This window comes from Aythya fuligula, chromosome 4, assembly GCF_009819795.1.
Source record: "Aythya fuligula isolate bAytFul2 chromosome 4, bAytFul2.pri, whole genome shotgun sequence".
NCBI classification, from domain to species: domain Eukaryota; kingdom Metazoa; phylum Chordata; class Aves; order Anseriformes; family Anatidae; genus Aythya; species Aythya fuligula.
Window position 1 is genome coordinate 28,361,864 of NC_045562.1, and position 20,619 is coordinate 28,382,482.

Below are 20,619 nucleotides of genomic sequence, written 5' to 3' on the forward strand. Positions count from 1 at the left end.
GCATGAAAGGCAAGCTGTATAAAAATACTGTAAAAAACACACTTTTTTTTCTTTTTTTTTTTCCTCTGATAACTGAAATGTAAGTTTCTGAATTTGCAGCTGAGCTTCTCTAATGTATGCTGGTGTATTTGGTTTACATGGCAAGGTTTTGGTAGCAGGGAGGCTGCAGGGGTGGCCTCTGTGAGAAGAGCTCATCGCCTACCCCATGTTAGATAAGAGACAGGGACCCCACATGGAGCAGGAGCAGAGAGTGACTGTGAAGGAGTGGTGGAGATGAAGCCTCAGGAACTGACTGCAGCCCCCATTTCCTGTTCCCCTGCGCTGCTCAGGGTGAGGAGGTAGAAGGGGGTGGATGGAGGGAAGGTGTCTTTAGTTTGTTTTTAGTTTGTCACTGCTATAGCTTGTTAATAGTCAATGAATTATATTAATCTTCCTGTGCTGAGTTTGTTTTGCCCATGGCCATTGGCGAGTGATCTCCCTGTCCTTTCTATTTTCTCTCCCTTTTCCTTTGAGGAGGGGGAGTGAGAGAGTGATTGTGGTGGAGTTCAGATGCCCAGCTGGGTAAAACCACCACAGCTGGTGACAAAATGTTGGTCTCTGTGTAAAGATGTACTGAATTAAAATGCTGTGGGTATTGTTTTGACCAGATGGTCTTGCTAGCGGAGCTCACAGCTGCAGTAAGTTCAGCAGTTTATGGAATGAAGTAACTTGCTAGTGCTTTAGAGACCTGTGCTTAAGAGACCAGAAGGGAATGATGAAAAAATATAAAATCTCACTAACACGTTACTGTTTTATTATGTTTATGTTAATGTCTACCTTTACAGAACAATCACAGAATCACAGAATTTCTAGGTTGGAAGAGACCTCAAGATCATCGAGTCCAACCTCTGACCTAACGCTAACAATTCCCACTAAACCACATCCCTAAGCTCTACATCTAAACGTCTTTTAAAGACTTCCAGGGATGGTGACTCCACCACTTCCCTGGGCAGCCTGTTCCAATGCCTCACAACCCTTTCAGTGAAGAAGTTCTTCCTAACATCTAACCTAAAACTCCCCTGGCTCAACTTAAGCCCAGTTCCTATGCTCTCTATTACTATGTTATGTTATGATTCCTGTAGGATCTCATTACATAGTGTGCAACAGCTGAACATGTTCCACTTCCATGTGAGGCTTCCTAGAAAAGGAAATACTTGTTTGCTTCTTGTGGAACCACATCAAGTTCCTTGTGTACTCCAGACTGAGGTCTTTTGCTAATTCCATTGCCTTTCTGATGATTGTTGCTTCTGATGGTTGTCCATTCACCTGCCTCAGCTGTCTTTCTGTCTGTTATCCACCAGGTTCGAGTCTCTCCTAATCTGCTACAATCTGTTTTTAAATTTAAAATGTTTGCCAGTCTTTTTTCCCAAAGCCATTGAAGAAAGATTTGTCACCTAGCAAGCAAGAAACCAAACTGCTCAGCTGACCCCTGTTCAGTGGAACATAACAGACATAAATTAAGGTAGATACACAGACATGCTTACAGAGGCAAGGGCAACAACTCCTAAGCAAACATTATTTGAGATTGTTTTATACAGTGATACTAAAATTTCTTCTTCTTCACTCACTGCTGCATTTCGATTCTGAAGCAGCTGCCTGTCTGCCCCTGGTTTCACTGTGACCAGGTACTGGTTCCAGTCAGGGCCTCGGGCTACAAGATTAAAGATCTCCTTTCGTATATTTCCTGAAATATATTTCCTGTATTTCGGTAGATGGGTCCTGCTGGGAAAGTGAGCATGTCGAAGTAATTCACAGCTTTTCCATCAAAAACAAAGGAAAGTGAGACCTTCATGTCCATACGGTTAGAGGTTAATAAATCAGTTGTAGCTGATTGGTTACAACTGTTTCCCCACCATTCTCCCACAGTTCTTAAATCCAGGAGTTGAAATAGTTCATATATAGCTGTTCACAGATCCAGAGGTTTGTTTAACGATTATGTTGTTCTTCACAATCTGTCATTTGCCAAAGATTCCCACAGAAGGCCACAATTTACTATTTTTTGAAAGATCTCTGCAGCTGCTGTGCAACCTAATTTGCGAACACAAGCATTGCAAACATCAAAGCCTTCTGTAGAGTGGAGTTTCTTGGCAAGCTCTATTTTGCAGTTACTGTTTCACATATCAATAATTTCTGTCAGTAGCTCCTACAGTAAGTTTGAGTACCTGCTAAGGATGCTGCCATAGCACAGTCTCATGAGAAGAAACAATTGTAATTTTGCAATTGCACAAATGCATCCTTTTGAAAAGGTTGAATACATGCCTAGGAGTATGTAGTGGAAAACTTTCATATTACTATTTTATAGTTGAAGACTGGAGAAAACTGCAACTGTTTAACTATGAATTATCATTGTACTTTATGAATGCTTTTGTCATGGATGAAAATCTTCACAGAAAACCAAATATTCAAAGCTTGTTGTCCTGGAGACTTGCTGTGCTTCTAAAGGCAAAGATTTTTTTTAAATATACATAAATTAAAAAGCAGAAAAATTTAAGACTGCTTATGCATACATGTAGTTGAACTAAGATTCAAATGTCACTCTGTACTTCCAGGGTTATTTCAGCTGGGGGCTATTGTGTTGAGTTTAGCTTTTTCTGATAGGAAAATTATATTCTAGGCCTGGTGTTTATGCTTGCTTTTAAAGGATTAAAGTCAAGCTGCAGTTGTAGGGGTGAAAGTCACCTGGCCTTTTTTTCACATTTAATTAATTAGAATTGAACCCTGAGGGTAAAACTTATTAATGAAATGTAAATGTAAAATTATGCTACTCTGGAAAAACAAACGTGGTGTGCCAAGAAATCCATTAGCTGAGTTTCTTATTTTCTCCTTAAACCCGTTGTAGTCAAGGGACATTAAGAGGGAAGCAGGCCTGGACAGAGGACTTTGAATTACAATCCTGTAGGAACTGTTGTTTCCAGCTGTCATTATGTAGCCTCACCCTGTTTTCACATAGTTTTTGTTTCCTTCTTTGTTTTAGGGGATGGTAAAGATGAGAAGAAAAAACGGGTGAAGACACAGATCCACAAGTGTTTGGATACACAGTGGGTTATCCTATTTCTTATTTTAATCTGTACCATTCGTCTTTCAAAATAGTTTTCCAAGGTTGTGTACATACATAACATAGTTAACATAGAATAAATCTGAGACTACCACCCTGACAAAAAGAGAGAGAATTTACATGGACTAAAAAGAATTTTAAATTTGAACTCCCAGCTTTGTTAATATGGTGGATTTTAAAGACTCCTTCTCATTCATGTGCTGCTTCTGAAGAAATTTTCTTAACAAATGGCATAATGAAAGATGATATTTTTGGTGCCCTTGATACTGAAGCATCTTTGATGCTGCAGTATAAAAAATATTGCTCTAGTTCCAACATATCTTTGAATTGTCTATTTAACTGTGGTGCTTCATCTAGTTTCACTGGAAAAAAATAATCTTTGTTTGACATATTATAGATTTTTCTTTTCTAAATTAAATTCAATTTATCGTTGTGTCACCCATTTTCATGTTGTCAAATACAGTTTTTTTTAATGTTTAACAATACAGGGTGTTGTTTTCCCTACCTATTCAACTAACAATGTGCATCTTTAAATTTAGACTCTCTTACATCTGTCTGAAAAAACTTGAACCATGCTAGCTAATTCTCCACCTCTAGTACAAAATACTATTATTACTTTCTCATCATTCTTTGGAACTCTATAAATTCCAGTTTGACTATTTTGGGAAAAATCTAGAGAAAACACACTGCATGTTTGTCTGGAATTATGTTACGGGGTTTCTCTTTAATACCAACCAGTTGCTATTAAGTTTTCAGTCTGCAAGCATACATTTCTTCCAACAAAATCTTTGTAACTTGAATCCATTTAAAAAAAAAAAATCATGCCTACCAAGTTTTGATCTATTTTTCTTGATCTTTTATATGTATTATTAAAAAAGTTAATTTTGTGATACCGAATCTATTTTTGATTATATGGAAATTAACTTCAAAAAATGAGTGGATATATTGCTGCAGAAAGGGTTGCGTCACTGTGATAAGGGAAGCCTTTGCTCTTTCTGCAGTGTGTGGGTAGGGGAAGCTTCCTCTATCATCCCAGCAACAGTCTTAGTCCTGAAGAGGAGGTGCTGGCTTTTCTCAGAGATTAGCAGCTTCGTGTTTCAGCCAAGGCTATTTTTGCCCTGCATTCTGCTAGTAAGGAAAAAAAGTGTGATTGTGTAAAAGATTTAAGCAGGAGCTAATATATCTTTAGTTTGATACTTGGCACCTTTAAATGTTGTTCTTGAAAGCTGTCAACCAAGAGTTTTCGTACTTAGAATCTGGTTTGATGTCAGCAGGAGTCACTGATGGAATCCATCCACTGATGGAAGCACGTTTGATGATTTCGTGTCTCTTACTAACTCACTTTATGAAAAGCCTGAAAATGTTCTATGATTTTTCACAACTGTGCTCTCAAGGGTACCAAAAATGAAATAGCTGATAGATGGGTTTTACTCCCAGTCATGGTAGCTGAAAACTGATGAGTGCCCTCTGTTTACATACGTAAAAGATCATATCACTTAGAAGCTGTATAAGGGCTTCAAGAGGATCCTAAATGAATTATGGCTTTTACAGGGCAGAAAGCTTAATGCAGAATTAATTTAAGTCAAGATTATCATCTACTGATTTTGGTAATCTGTGGTAAACTTCATTAGCAAAAAAAAAAAAAAAAACAACCTGTCCTGCACTACTTTATTTAAAGTTAATATTTTAAACTGTAAATAAGTCAATTAAAGTAGACTGCCAAGATAACTGATAAAGTGTTTAGAAGAAAGAAGAAAACAAAGGAATTAAATTTTAAAATTATGCATACATGCCTGGCTTGGATGAGATACAGACATACAGATTCACATGGCAGAAGCTGCGGAGGAAGAGATGTTTGCACCAACAGTGACCAGATTGTGTGCACATACTGCTTTAGAAAAACAGAAACTGAGGACTCCCTTAAAGACCCTTTTTAACAGGAATGAGTTTTTGTAGCACAGCAGCTCTTGAGATACTAGACCTTTAATTTAAGACACAGTCATGATGGACAGTTAAAATGGACAGTGATAATCTTGGCAGCTTTTTGCCTTAAACTGTGTTGTAATTTCTGAGTCAGTGACTGAATAATGCTCGGTTCCTTAAAGAATATCACTGTATCTTCTAAAACAATTCTCTATTCTCCTAGGTAAGCTGAACCCACAGTTTGTGTGTCTGGGCTTGCTGAGGTCAGTGGTGAGCATGGTTCATATTTATTTGTGCTGAAGCTTCAAAGTTAATTTTATTCCAATGTGTTTACAGCTGACATATTTTTGAAGCCACGGGAACATTTTAAAAGATGATGTTTTCTCCTTTGTGCAGTTGATTTTTTTTTCCTTTTTTTTTTTTTTTTTTAATTTTTTATTTTCCCAGCTCACAGTTCTTCCACCAGCTCTACTTATGCACTCATGAGTAATCTTCACCATTTTGAGAGAAGTGCCTTCCACCAAGAGTACGGACTGTGAGCAGAAGTACAAAAATGGAAGCTTAAAGCTGGAACAAATCAGACAATAGCAGCTGCACGCAGATGAGCGGCCACAGCCTTTGAAAACATGAGAAACAAGGAGGCCGTGCAGGGACAAGTAAGTATTTGAAAGCATGCCAGTTCTTCTCTGATGTACCAAGTACTAAATGTGCATTGCTGGAGCAGAGCTGATTTTTAGGTGTTGCTTCAAGCCATCACAAATTTTCAGAAGCAGGACAGCTTGACTTGAATCTTGTTTGTTTAGAGACGCATGCCAATGGCTTTAGTTGTTTTCCTATACATTATAAGAGTGTAGAGAAAAAGGTTTCTATTTTGCCACAATCTCTAGTCATATTTTAGGTCATGGTTTCTACTGATATTAGAGGTTTGTTTTCCTGTCAGCAATTCTGAGGATCAGAAAACTCACAGATATTGCACTGAAATAATTTTGTTTTATATTTTGAAAGGAAAGATGGTAAAAAGAAGGGAAGAACTGCAGAACTGTAGTTGCTTTTCTCTTTCTCTCTTCCTTTCTCTCTTCCTTTCTTTTCTTTTTTTCCTTCTGTACATAATAAAATGTACAAACAGTAGAACAATTACACATCTTTCAAAGAATGATGTTTCCATAAAATACTACTCTGGGACATGGGGTATATGTTGTTGATTCCTTTTGCATAAGTTGGGTTGTTGGCCAAATCAGGTTTTTTTGGACATGAAGATGCTGTAAATGTGTATACACATGTACATAGTGTATATGTACATGTATACACATGTACATATATACATGCATATACGTGGACACAAACAGTCCTTAGAAATTCTGAGACACATCCAGGAATGCATATTTTGCATGTATAGACAGTAATAAAGGATTTTTTTTTTATTTTTAATAGTAGAAGATACCTGCTCCTCTTCTTCATAAGGAGATTGTTACGAATGAAAAATACTTCAAAATAATGTTTTCCTATTGGCATTTGTAGTATTAAAAGGGTTGAGAAAGATGATAAGAGTGTATTGGTTCTGAGAAAAAAGCTGTGCTGCTGTAGTATAAAAGGGATCAGTTCACTAATTTTAAAGAGAAATCCAGTTTATTACTGGAATAAACTGAGGAGGGAAAAATGGGATAGCAAAGTTGCAGGTCGCTACTAAAAACTGATGCAAACTCTAGTTAGTACAAACCTCCACAAGAACTAGAATTTTGGATTTGAAAAAGTCTCAAGCCCATTTTAAGGGCATATTTGTCAACTATCTGTTTAACATTTTAAATTCTGTTTAACAGTGTCCAATGGAAAGACCATTTATCAGAAAATAAGCTTGTGTGCTGCAGTTGTACATCTGGTAATTGACTATCAGTGACTGAGAGTTTTCTGCATAAGGTATGTTAAATTTTCTGATAATTAATGATATCTATTTAAGTTGTGCATGGGCATTTCTTGCAGCGTTTCTAGAGGAGACAAAGCCCCTTCTCTTTTAGAAGGCAGTGTTGATGGGAGGCTGATGTGATTGTTATTGTCATATGTTTTTTCAGTAGAGGGACGTAAGTAATGTTACTGCATATGTTTGTAAGCAAGACTTAGTTTCAGTTTGCATCACAGTTGTTTGTATAGAGCCTCTGGAAGCTGGTGTTTAACTTAAGATATTTTATGGGTTAAATGTTCCTTGGGTAGAAATATAGCAGCTGTTTTTATAGGACTTAGAAGGCCATTAGTTAGGCTAAAGCTATACTGGAACACACTTGAACTATTTTAGGTATCAGTAGCACTTGAAATTTTATAGTTATTGAAGGTATTCAGTATTTTAAAGTGTTTTTTATTTTATTTTATTTTATTTTATTTTATTTTATTTTATTTTATTTTATTTTATTTTATTTTGGTTCTGCTATATAATGAAGACTCAAGCTGGATGTCTGAAAAAGTATTTTATTTCATTTCTCCTGAAATCCTAAGTTCAAAGATCATTGTTGCCTTTTTCTAGCTCTGACATCCTCTTCCTATGGTTTCTGAGAAGCCTAGGGTACAGTGGTGCACTATTGCATGCAGTGTGCTACAATAAAGCCCCAGAAGAAAAAGAAATCTCATAGCTGCTGACAATCAGGAGGACTTGTTGCTGCCATGCCTCAGAAATTTGTGCTGCATTGCACTGTACCTGAGCAGTGTCTCCTGTGAGGAAACAGGAAACAAGAGCTAAAGATAGTAGAACGAAAACTGATGACTAAATAAAATTAAGAATACGAAGTGCATGCTAAATACCAAATTGAATTAAATTTAGATTAAAAAATGTACATATCAGTAATTTACATGTTTATAAACTAGATTAAAATTAAAAGAACTCAGAAGTTAACAAGAGACAGAGAAGTCCAAAAAAGCCTTAATGTTCTTTGATTATTTATTATCATGTTATCTTTTTATTACCTCTGTTTATTACCACATTCTAACAGAATCTGTTAGACTAATATAGAAGAACCTGGAGTGCATGCTCAACAGAAAAGCATGATAGATTTCTTGAGATTTGATTCATAAGGACTGTTGAAGCAATAAGTATATACATTTTAATGAAGTATAATAACATTTTCCAGATGTTTTACTGAAAAAACATTCAGATGTAAAATAAATCAATAGACTATTTAATAAAATCAAGCTCTATAAAGCAAAGAAAAACAAAACCAGTCTCTCTAACAGCATAGTCTCTTACGGTCTTTTATTTTAAAATAATAAATGCACCAAAGTGAAATATTTATGGCTTAGGTGTCTAAAACTAATCCCTAAGCATTGCCTGTTGGCTTGCTGCGGTCAAGACACATATGCTTTGGCTTTATGTCCCTCTTGATATTTGTCCTGTCTTGGTGATAAAAGAACAAATGATAGCATGCATGAAAGCCAGCTATATTTACAGAACAAATCTGGGGATCCAAAGGCTGGTGCTGTAGTTTGCAATGATTTTTAAAAAAACAATAAGGGAACTTAGAAGCTTCCGTTTAGGTATGGAAAAATCCAGCCTGTCAACTTCCAGCAGTTATTGACCCTTTCTGTTAACCATTGTCTAGAGCAATCATTTTTCTCTACTTCTAAATTATACATGAGCCTTCACAATCTTTTTATTTTTTTTTCCATCATTTTTTTACTGTTGTTTTTACATTATTCTACCATGCAGTACCACCAAGTTCACAGAAGCCAACATGCAGTAAAACAAAATAAAACAATCCCTCACCAGGCATCTCTCTCTCTCTCCTGTGTATGTTTATACATGTATACATTGATATATATATATTTAATACGTATATATATATATCTGACTACCATGGTCTCTTTTTGTTGCAGTTCATAATGGCCCTTCTGGGCAAGCTTTCTACAGACCACAACAAATGCGTATTTTGGCATTTTTATAAGTGTAGTGGCTGCAGTTGTAGACTAAGAAAACATGGGCTGGGACTAGCTGTTTTCTTTGTGTCTTTTTGCTCCTATTTGGCCATCCAGACCAACAAGAATTTTTGAAAATTTGTGGAGAAAAAAAATACCTTGGAAACCAAGTATTTTATTTGCAAGAACTCTGGTTTGTCTAGAAAGAGGAACATTTGCATTATCAAATTTAACGCTGATCAGACAGACTTGCTGAGAAAACAAGCCAAAAGAAGAGCTTATAATTTACTCTCTTTTTTTCCCCCCTCTCTTACTCTCCTGTTACTTCTTTCTCGATTGCAGTTGTCACAACTGAATATTATCATAATGTAGGTTATGAAGTTTACCTGGTATTGCTAGCTCTGAGGCCATCTGCAAAGCTTGACCAGAGATCTGAGTTATAGAATTCCATTGCCTTTATTTTACATCTAAGATATCTACTCTCTCCTGGTATTTGAGTTTTGTTTTGTTTTGTTTTCTGTCTGTTATTTGTTGTACTTCCAAAATTTGTTGTTCTTTCCATTTCTGTTCTTCAGATGTTCAACATGGGATATCTCTGGCCATTCCCAGTACATCTAGGTTACATGACAGTTCAAGCACATGCTAAAGTTGTGGGACGGGACTCAAGATTTTTCCTCTTCCAAACTCAGGGTTGCAAAGTTACTTGCAATGTTATATAAAGATGTGGTTGAATGCAAGTCCACTCATTTCTTGATTGAAAATGTCAGTTTCAATCTAAGCTAACGTTATTTCTACTGTTTGATCCATAAGTGGAAAACGTTAGAAACAGTGGGACCCAGCTGTGTCCCTTTTCTCATTTATGTCAGTAATGCTGCTGCAGGTTAAGGAATAGGATGAATTGCTTGTGTTCTTTCAGAACATGCAAGCCATTTATAACCAGATAGATTGCTCTTACGCAGTATTTTAACATCGTCATAAATATAATGATTACAGTTGTAGATTAAGAAGAAAACATGGATGGGGCAGCTGTCTCAGTTGCGCGTAATTAGATTTTTATACATGCTGTTAGTATAAATGTGAACAACCACTCATTTTTGAGACAAGGAACAGCATGCATTAAATACTGTGTGACAGGCTCAAGGTTGCAGAACTGTGCTGTATTAGCAAGCCTGGTACTGCTTCTTTTAACTGTAGTTCTTAGAACAAATGCACTGGTGACTTTTGCTGTTGTTCAGTTTAAGCCCCTTCTTAAATCAGATCCAGTCTCTATGCCCCCCATTTATTAATTTATTTAATGTTCTACTGCTGTCTTACTTCAATGCTTGCTACCCAGTTGGAATACTTGTGTTTGAATTTAAAAAGAGAGAGATACAGTGACCTACAGACTATACAGAATCCTATTTATTCCAAGTGTTGGACTGTAGAAAAACATTCTATTCGACCTTTCATTATTGAGTTCAAATATCACATGCAGAACTAATGTTTGTACAGATTTAATATCTCAGAAATGCATTCTTTAATATCATCATTACTTAGTATTCCACAATTTTATTCCTAGTCCTTTCAATGCTCAGAGAAGAATAAATGTTACTTAAAGGAATTAGAAGTGTTGGCACAGTTGAGTAGCTTCACATTTAAAGTATGAGGAAACAGATGAGGTCTCTGCATCATTAAATTCTACTTTTACTTGAATCATTCAGTTCAAAATTAAATGCTCTACTGCTGTAACAATTTCCAGACATTTTAGCAGGTGTAGTCTAACAAAACGATTGATTATTGGTTGATAACATTGTGATATAGGAACTATAAACTTTCATAGTCAGAAATGTTCCTGTTTTATAGGTTTTGTCAATACTCTTTTTTTTTTTCTCCCTGCCTAGTTTTCATAACAATTTCAGTAAGAGGTTAAAAGTCCTGGTTTGTAGATTTCTCTTTTCCCTTTTATTACAATATATCTTTTAAATAGCCACTCCTGAAACTAAATCAGCACTTACTTGGCAGTAGCCATTATTAGGAAAATAAAAGGGGAAAAAAAAGAACTTAGCACTAGGCTGGATATTTCAGTTATTAGTCCGATGAGGTCAGACCTGTGAATATCTAGGGCCAGATTTTAAAATTTCACTTTGAATTTTTCCTCAGGTCTGCTTTTCTCCAGCTGGAAAGAGCTCTTTTCTCCAGCTCTCTGGAGGAGCTGGCTGCTGGTTGGTTTGGGGATTCTTTGTCCTTTATTCATTCTTTGTCCTTTATTCATTTTAGAAAGTGGATTGTATTTTGCAATGAGTAGTTCTTTTCCAGATGAGTGCACTAAATGCAAAAACAACCATTCACATCTGTGGCTATTTATCACTATTGAGCAGAAGACTTTTTTATTGGTTAGGGAATCGTAACCTTCTCTTTAAGGAGGCATGAAGCACAAATATTTTTCTTAAAATAACAAATTTATGATTTGCTATATCTTTATCATGCAAGGTCTCCTGAAACACAGGCAAGTCTATTTTCTAACAGGCTTTCTAACTGCAATTTATCACCCTTGTGATGCAAAAAAAAGGAATTTTATAACTTTAAATATCAAACAGATATTACTTATTTCAGCTACTCACAGGCGAGAAGTAATAGCTGCTCAATTAGATATTGATACCAAAGTTCATTAATCACATGAAAAGATAGATCATCATAATAGCACACCAATTTATCTTACGTCTGCCATCATAAATAGCCTGACAGAAGTTAACTAAGCAAATATTTGATTGCTATGTTTTCATGGTTGCTAGATTACCATAATAGCGTTGAACAAGAAAATATGTGGCAAAAAGACTTACAAAAACAAAAACTTTTTTTTTCTAAAAAAAGAAAAAAGTTCAGAAAAAAGACACAACAGCAATCATTTACACTCATTTCTTTTTCATATTTATAGCTGAATAAGAAAAAACCTTTGAAGCTAAACCATGTGCAATACCCATATCGACTCCCCTCCAGGCAGAGCCGTGAGTGCTATACTTTAACACGCCTTAAATGAAGGAAAAGCATTTGAGGCTTTTGTTTTAAATCTCTGCAACTCGACCAAAGTTTATCACCTGCTTTGAGTTCAGAAAGACTTTGTTTGCTTGAGATGGTAGAATCAGAGGTACACTATATTTTTCTGACTGTGAAAGGGTCATGTTTACAAGCTGAACTCTTGGCAGTATCTCATTGTATGATTTATGCCACAAATGGGATAGTTCAGCATTCTAAAAAAACACTATGTATCTGAACAAAAATATGTAACTACTCTTAATTAAAATACCTAGCGCTTGCAATTTCATTTTTAGTGTTTTGATGTAAAAATTCTTATATATTTCTACAACTGTAGTTAAAAAAATAATAACCAAACAGTTTAATCTAAGTGAGCATTTTTTTTTTTTTTTTTAGCATGAAAGTCTTTTGAACTAGAATCAAAGAATATTAGTTACTTCAAAAAATTCATGGTAACCCATGAGTATATAATTTAAATTTCTATAAATTATGTATGTGTATGCATATATATATATATATATATATATATATATATATATATATATATAACAATCATAACTCATAATGTTATGCCATTAATGAGAATGAGATTCTGTGACTGGTAATTATTTAGGCTATTAAACTTCTAAGTAAGTGCATGAACACATTATAAAACAGTAAATCTCAATCTCAATTTTTTGTATATTTGTTCTCATATAGGTCTCAAAAATAAATTAAAATTTCCCAGGTCATTAAGTTCTTTTATGATTATAATTAATTCCTAATGCAATATATTATCGCAGAAGCATTTTTGAACTGAATTGTGTAGGATTTTGCCATCTCTGCACTCTCAGTTAAAAAAAGAAGTGGAGCAGCTGATCCAGGGAAGCAGTCACCTTAGTGTCTGGGGCTCCTGAGTACATCAGCTTTCCAGCTGTGCTTTCCAGGCGCTCAGTATCTCCTTCTGAGCTCTGAGACACTATGGCAGTTTTTGCTTATATTCAAGATGCTGACACCAGGAAGCTTAAGTTCATGAGAGCAAAAGTGTGTGCTGGAGCTATAACAAGGATGGTAGTAGTGATTAGCAGATTTCCTCGAGACCTTGTGCCAGGCTGGGGATGTGGCTATGCAGGTGCTTTTCTCAGCAGAGCTTACCAGGTGCAATCAGAGAATATACTGTCATTGCACAAATTACTTATGTTAAAGATTCAGCTAATTAAAAGCCTTTTCCCACCAACGTTTCTTCCTTATACTTCCTCATTTAGATTTTATAGAAAGAAGACTATGCAGGCTCATCACGTTGTGCTGTGGGGCTGATACTGCAGTCATCCTGTTTACGGAGGAAGTTAGTTGCTAAATATGGCCTGTTTGTTGCAGAGCAGAGGAGGAGAGAGGTATTAAAATGCAAAAGTGGCTCTTCAGAGTGAGAAGACAAGCTGCAGCCTGGGCTTATTTCACGAGAGCTGGGAACTTGCGTCTCTGATGAAGGACCAAAGGGCGTTCCTAGCTTGTGCAGCATCCCAGCCTCTCGTTTGGCAGGCAGGCTGTTCTAAGGTGTCTGAGGGCTTCCATATAGCTACATGCAGGGGAAAGTCTACATAGCTCAACTAATCAAATAGGATTTTTACAGTCAACTGATCTATTAACACTTTGCTGTGATTAAAAACAGAATATCTGTATATATGGACTTTAATCAGCACATACATATACCAGGGAGTAGTGATAAAATTATATCTCGCTTGTTTGCATAGGAATGGTGCTGAGAGGGTTGTGTGTGTAGCGCATAGACAACAAATACATGTAAGAGGTAAATGAAAGAAGTTTCTATATGCTTGTTCTTTCTTCTTCCCTGTCTTTGCCATGCTGAACCTGTAAGTTGAACCCAAGCCCTATTTTATCCTCTGGGCCAGCTGAAGGAGCTCAAGCAAATACAAATGCCTTCCAAAAGTAATAGACACATATTGACACTGGCAAAAACATTCAGCAATTATTTCAACAATGCCAAATACTTGAGGCATATCCAAAGGTAAACATGTCTTGTATGTTGAGAATACATGTATGTCACAGCTTGATACTCTGTAGGTTTCAGTGAAATGACCATCTCACGTACTGCTGGAAAACTAAAAGGTATTGTTAAGATTTAAAAAAAAGTTAACTGATAAATAATACAGTAGTTACCAGCCATTCATTCTTCATAATAAAAGTTAGGAATAGTACATATGCATACCTGTAAATATATTGCTTGCACATACTCTACTATGAATAATGACAGTGGTTATGTACGTTGAATTTACCCTAGCAGATATATGTCCACATGTGAGAAAAAAACATCTGGGTGAACAAAGATTTAATGGCATCTGATTCTGGTCCTATGGCTGATGTTAGAAATGAAGCATATTGAAGCTTGGTCTTCTGCTTGATTCCCCAAGAATTCCAGGTGGAGCCTGGCTCAGGGTTCCCAACTCGAGCTGCCGGCAGGTGCCTCTGGTCTTCATAAAACTGATAGTTTAATGAGAATCTTTCCTCCAGTTCAAAAGGAGGGGTACACTTCTCAGCCACCCATGTAAGCAGTGATGTATAGAAATAAAGGATTACATGTTAAGGATTGCTAATGCTTTCCAAAGCAGTCCAACACTTGCTGTCTGATTTAAAACCAAAAGTAGTTATTAAGAGCAATATCTGCTAAAGGGTATGAAGTATGGAAGGATCTTTTGTTTCTGCATTTAACATGTTTAAAGTGATTTTAGAGACCACTTTTCCAGTTAGAAGTTTATGGGTGAAACATACGCAGAATTAATCTGCGGTACTTACACCGGACCAGTTTCCTGGAACCCAGCTCAGTAGGGTCAATGGATCACATTACATAATAATGCAGGCTATGTGGTGACAAGAAAAAATCAGTCCATGTTCTAGTCTCATGTCCATCATTACAGCTGTTTCCTTCATAATTTTGGCTTTCCTTTGCTTTTTCCTGACATTTTACTTATTTTGTTATTTTTCCTTAGTGAGCCACCTTTATTTGCTAAGATACAATGGTGTCTGATTGCTGCTTGAAAACTTTAGGTGTTAAATTATTAAAACATTATTAAGTGACTATAGTAGAAAATAGCATTATAGCTTTCACAGGTAGATTTGAAACCTTATTTGAAGTGTCACTTTTTGTATGCAAGATTTTGTTGTCTGACACACGCATATATGTGTGTATATTCTGTAAACTGGTCACAGTATTTTTTTTTATCTCCACACAACCAAATGTATTTGCTGGATCTTACATAAATTACAGAATAACCTCTCCTTGTTGCAGAATACTATTCTGGAGCATGGGCAGTATCTCAAGAAGGGTTTGATTTATATTCCCATCACTTAATCTCTTAGCAATTTTTTTCTTAATATTTTGTGATTTCCAGCTAAGAGGTCACTGTTTTTTTTTTTTTTTTTTTTTTTTTTTTTTTTTTTTTTTTTCCTGTTAGAATTGTGCAAAGCTTGTATTTCATTGTGTAACAGAAGGTCAGTGTGGCTGCATAACAGCTGTACTTGAAGTTCTTGTGCTATACTGCGCCATCATGAAAGACAAGCATTACTCTCTGTATTTGGCTTTTTAAGGTATGTTTGAGTCAATAACAGCTTCATAGTCCAGCTGGAACTAGAGCACAGAGCAAAGAATAGAGAGAGAAGCATGTGCTGGGGAGGGGAGGGATCCTGCATTTTAATAAGCAGTTTCTAAAATAATTCCTCCAGCTGTTTGTAGCCTTGAGTAGCCACTTCTTCGTGTGTCAGGGAGCTGCAGGCACAGCCTGCTTTGCAAGGGAAGGCGAGGTGGGAGTAGAGGGTGACTTCAAGGCAGGCTGTCTTGTGTGAAGTCCATGTACATGTATTTTTCTGGTGGTTCTTTACAGCAATAGCGAATGAGAGAGTAATCAAACTGTTCGTGTTTGTGAAGACTATATGAGAGAGATGTATTTAAATTATTTTCTTATGAAGTTGTTTTCTGTTTTTTAGCCTTTGGTTTTGCTGGTGATACTTTGTGCTACAAACACAAACAATTTAAAGCAAAACTTGTCACAGCAGAAATCATACACACCTGAAAACATTTCTGCTTGGGACTAATATCACTAATTACTTAAAGACACCCCATCAACTAAAAAGGATGGGAACTGGACATGTGATTTGCACATGTGGTTTTTAGGAAAACAAAACAAAACAAAACAAACAAACAAACAAACAAAAAACAACAACAAAAAAAAACACATTGAAATTTTGTCAGTCCTTGACAGAATTAGAGAACTTTGTGGTTGTAATCTGGAAAATCTTGTTTGTTATTGATGATAATTTATGAGCTCATAATATTACAAAGAACATGCTGTTTTTTTTACTGTAACTTAAATCTCTCTTTAATCTCTCTTTTTTTTTTTTTTTTTTTATTGAAGAAGTGCAGCTATTCCAATATTATCCTTTATTTTAATTTGTCAAAATGGCTTGATGGACTAAGTCTGGACAGTGGTTAAAGACAGTTACTTTAAGTAGCTATGTATGTGAGTGAGGTAATTGATAATAGATGAAATATACTTACAGGTATATATTTATATATACAAATAATATTATATATAATTATATATAATTTTATAATATATATAATTATATATATTATATATTTATATATAAAATATTAAATATATATGTACATATTTATAATATATGTATATATTAGGTATAGCTCTAGTGGACTGAAGATGACTAAATATCACATTGTTAGGGTGAAGCTGTTCCAATGTAATTATTTTTATTTCTTTTCCAATTGCATTTTTTTGCCAAGATTTTTTTTTTTTTTCAATTTGCTGGATTGGAGATATTGGAGGCAATCATTTTTGTTTAACCAAACAGGTGATTTTTAGCTGATGTTAAATTTGAAGAAATGCAAGACTTTTCTTTGAGATATTTAACAAGGTATTGTAGACATTTTTTCCTATGATATTTCTAATGTAGACAATGATTTATAGTATTTAGCATTTGGTTAACAAAATATACTGATGTTGCGTGCAAATTATTTTGCAGACAACCAAGAGGCAGCCTTCTCAGGGTTGATATAGTTTAACTACCTAATGGAGCATAGCGACCGTTTTAGTGACTGAGGTAGAAATCAGCTTCTATCTATGAACCTGTTCTGCATGTGTCACTCTATGCATATGACATCTAAGAGGTGTCATCACTCTGTGTTGCCTCTACTCCTGTTTGAAAAGTGGCTTGTAGTAGCTACAGATGTTTGTTATAGTGTTGTCAGCAGTGTTGAAGCCACGAAAAAAGAGGCATGAAGCTCTTTCTCTGCTAAAGAAATACTTTCAAGCTAAAAAAAAAAAATAAATATAAAAATGCCCAAACTATAAAAAGATAATATTTCGTTTAAAAGTCTTCAGAGTAATAAATCATGCATAAATCACTTTACTTTTGAAAAGAGTCTCAGAGGAATGCTTCCTATGAGAACTCCCTGAAGGAAAAAAGCTTTTTTTGTTTCCAGCTGGAAAATAGTACTTACAAAGTGCAGCGGATCTGTCTATTCCCTAGCCAGCAGTTGCCAACAGGGCAACATACTCTACAAGCAAATCAGGCTCAAGATTTCTCTCTAGTTAAGCTCAGCAAATGCAGCTAGCTGTACAACTGGATTTCTTAGTCAATGTTTTCTCTTATTTGATAATATAGTTCTCATATGGCATCTCAGCTTGAACATTTCTCTAGAATGTAGCACCTCCACCAGTATTGGTAGTGATGTAATATAGCCATAAAGGAAAGGGAGCTTCACAGTAAATTCATAGGAGACAAACTGTTCAAATAAACATCCTAGCTATATCACTAGAGGGATATTCCCATATTAACAACATCTTTGCTTTCCAGTGATATTCTTATGTTGTGTAAACTTTTTTTCTGTAAGGGGCTTTCATCGTCTTTTTTAATATTTTTTTTTTTCCTCCCCAGTGGCTCTCTAAAATTACCGCATCTCCCTACATTCCTACCTAATACTTGGCTATCAGAAAGGTTGTTCATGGAAGAACTTATACTCTGTTGACTAGCCTAAGGGGTTATTTCTGAGAGGTCATTTGTTAATGAGCAATAGCAGGAAGACTACAGCATTCATTGAATAGTGTATGTTTAAGAACAGTTTGGGGTTTGGAAACCCTAGGCAGATGATGATGAGAAAGAGAAGGAACAAGGACATGGTAATGACTCAGTAAAAACTTGGAAAATTGGAAAGTGTTAATATCTATCTCGATCTCATCTGAGAGTGCTTTTCTACTTCCAGAATACAGCATGTACTCTAATTTTCAGCATCCTATTAAACTCCCAATAATTCTGTTTGAGAGCGAACACAAGCACTGGATCCTGAGTGCTCTGCAAAGTGATTGTTTTGGCCCTGCTCAGCTTTGGGGTATTCCTGCTAGCTCTTCTCTAGAATGAGCTCCTCAAAATAAGACTCAACCAGGTTCCTGTTTTGTCTTCTACAGTCCCTCTCTCTTGTCCATTCATGCATTGTTCTCTTAAACCTCTTCTATCTACTTTTATGTCAAATTCCCGGGCATACAGCTCATAAATACTGCAACTTCCTTATAAAGACCATTCAGAGTTGCGATGTGGCTCGCTTCATGAGACTTAAGCATGATCTCCCTTCCTATCACATATCCCATCACACGAACAGCTGCCTCTTAGGGCCAAAGTAGCATCATATGCAGCTCAGAGGTCACCTAGGCTTTTTATCCACTTGCCCTCAAATCCAGTCATTGCTCCTTGGGTCAGATGCTCTTTAACAAATGTGTTGTAACAATGGTGTTGGAATAGCTAATGGCTTGTCTTGTAGATATAATTTGTTCAGCAGCACAGATTTCTTAGGAGACATAAAGGCTAAAAGGCGCCATAACTTAAACTTTAAGCTGATGACTGGAGTAAATAAAGCACACATTGCAAATCTTTTTTGATTGTTGAGTCATAAGTAATCATTATTACTTGACAAGCTGGTAGCTTCATCATCAGTTATGTAATTATGAAATATAAATGACTGCTTTCATCAGTCCAGACTAATGTGTGAGTCTGCTTTGTAAATGTAGTTACTTCTGTTACCAGGTGTAAGCATTACCACTTGGTAGGTCTGAACATCAAATACTAGATATCCTAGGAAGTATTGCTTGTTTTTATTCTGTACCTTTTATTAATCATAGAAGAATATTAAAGGATAACACGCGTCCTATTGAGTATAAAAGACTAGTATTTAGTATTCCATGTTAAAATAAATATTTCCTTTTCTTATACTGCAGAAAATAATGAAAATAGTATGACATTCATGTAAAGCTTCCCTGTGCGTGGGATTCCCAAAGGACCTTAGTTTGCAATCAGAAGTACGTTGAAATATGCTTACTTTAGGGGTGAAGTGCCCTCTGACAGCGTAAGCTTCAGCAGAGAAACTAAACACAATATATAACAAGAAATGAAGCCTATCCATCCAACAAGGGCTACAAAGCCAGGCAATTACCCAACTAGGTTTTGACTGAGGTCACTGGTCACAGTAACTCTAAAGTCTTGAAAGAGCAATGATTGGTGATAAAGCAAATTAGATTTTGTGACTATCAAAAAATACACTCAAATATAATTTTACTTGCAGTATAGATTTGAACTCAGTGTTTCCTTGGAGACCTTGTCATCATATTTAAGGTCAAAACACCTAAGCATATGGAAAATAATCTGTCTCATTGCTGCAACAGGATGTAAACATTTTGCCAATTACATGTTCCTGGAAAGGATGAAAAGATTGTAATTAACGGAAAAAATAAGCTCTTGATTGCCTCTCAAAGCACTAAGAGGAAAAAATGCCTCTTGAAAGCATTTAAAGGCTAAGTGTTAATGTGTTAAGGGACCATTCATTTTTAATTAGGTTTATAACACATGGAATGCTGTGTATCAGACATCACCGATTCCTAAATGCTAATAATTAGAGTTTTTATTTATAGAGGACACAGTAAGGAAGAGACAGCTTTGTCTGAATCTAGGTTCTGGCTTTTGCTTTCTCAATTAATGGTTCCATCCAGATTAGATGTCTTCCATTTACTAATCGATATGATAATCTGCATTCCAAATACAATACAACTTTCTGAATTAAATTTCCACATTCTCAAACTGCCTCTGCGTACTCTGAGGACATACTATATGTAATTGCTAAATAGAATAGTATTTAGACTTTGTTTATCACATTTCCCCCCAACTGGTATTGTTTGGAAATAGTTGCATGAGATATTAATGCAATATTTGTATAATACTCAAATCAGAACATTTTTGGCACACATTTAATAGCACACAGATGTAGCATTATCTGTTAATCCAATGTGAGGTTATACCCATTGACTCTTATCTAAATAAATTCTCCCTGATTTATTTTGCTAATGCAATTTTTATAGGGAATCAACATAGTTCCTTACTCTAAGCTACCATCTGGGAACAAATAATTAAAGAAAGGCTTGTCTCAGGGATGATATATAAAAGCCATTAAGCCTTCTAATAAGAAAAGTACAAAGAAAGCAAGGTGTGTTTCTGCAACTGGAGAACAGGGGAGCACAGGTCAATTTAAGAGAATGGGATGGGCATGGGTCCAGGTGGATGGGGGATGTGCTACGTCCTTGGCATAATGAGCTTAGGGATATGGTTTAGTGGGGACTGCTAGCGTTAGGTCAGAGGTTGGACTC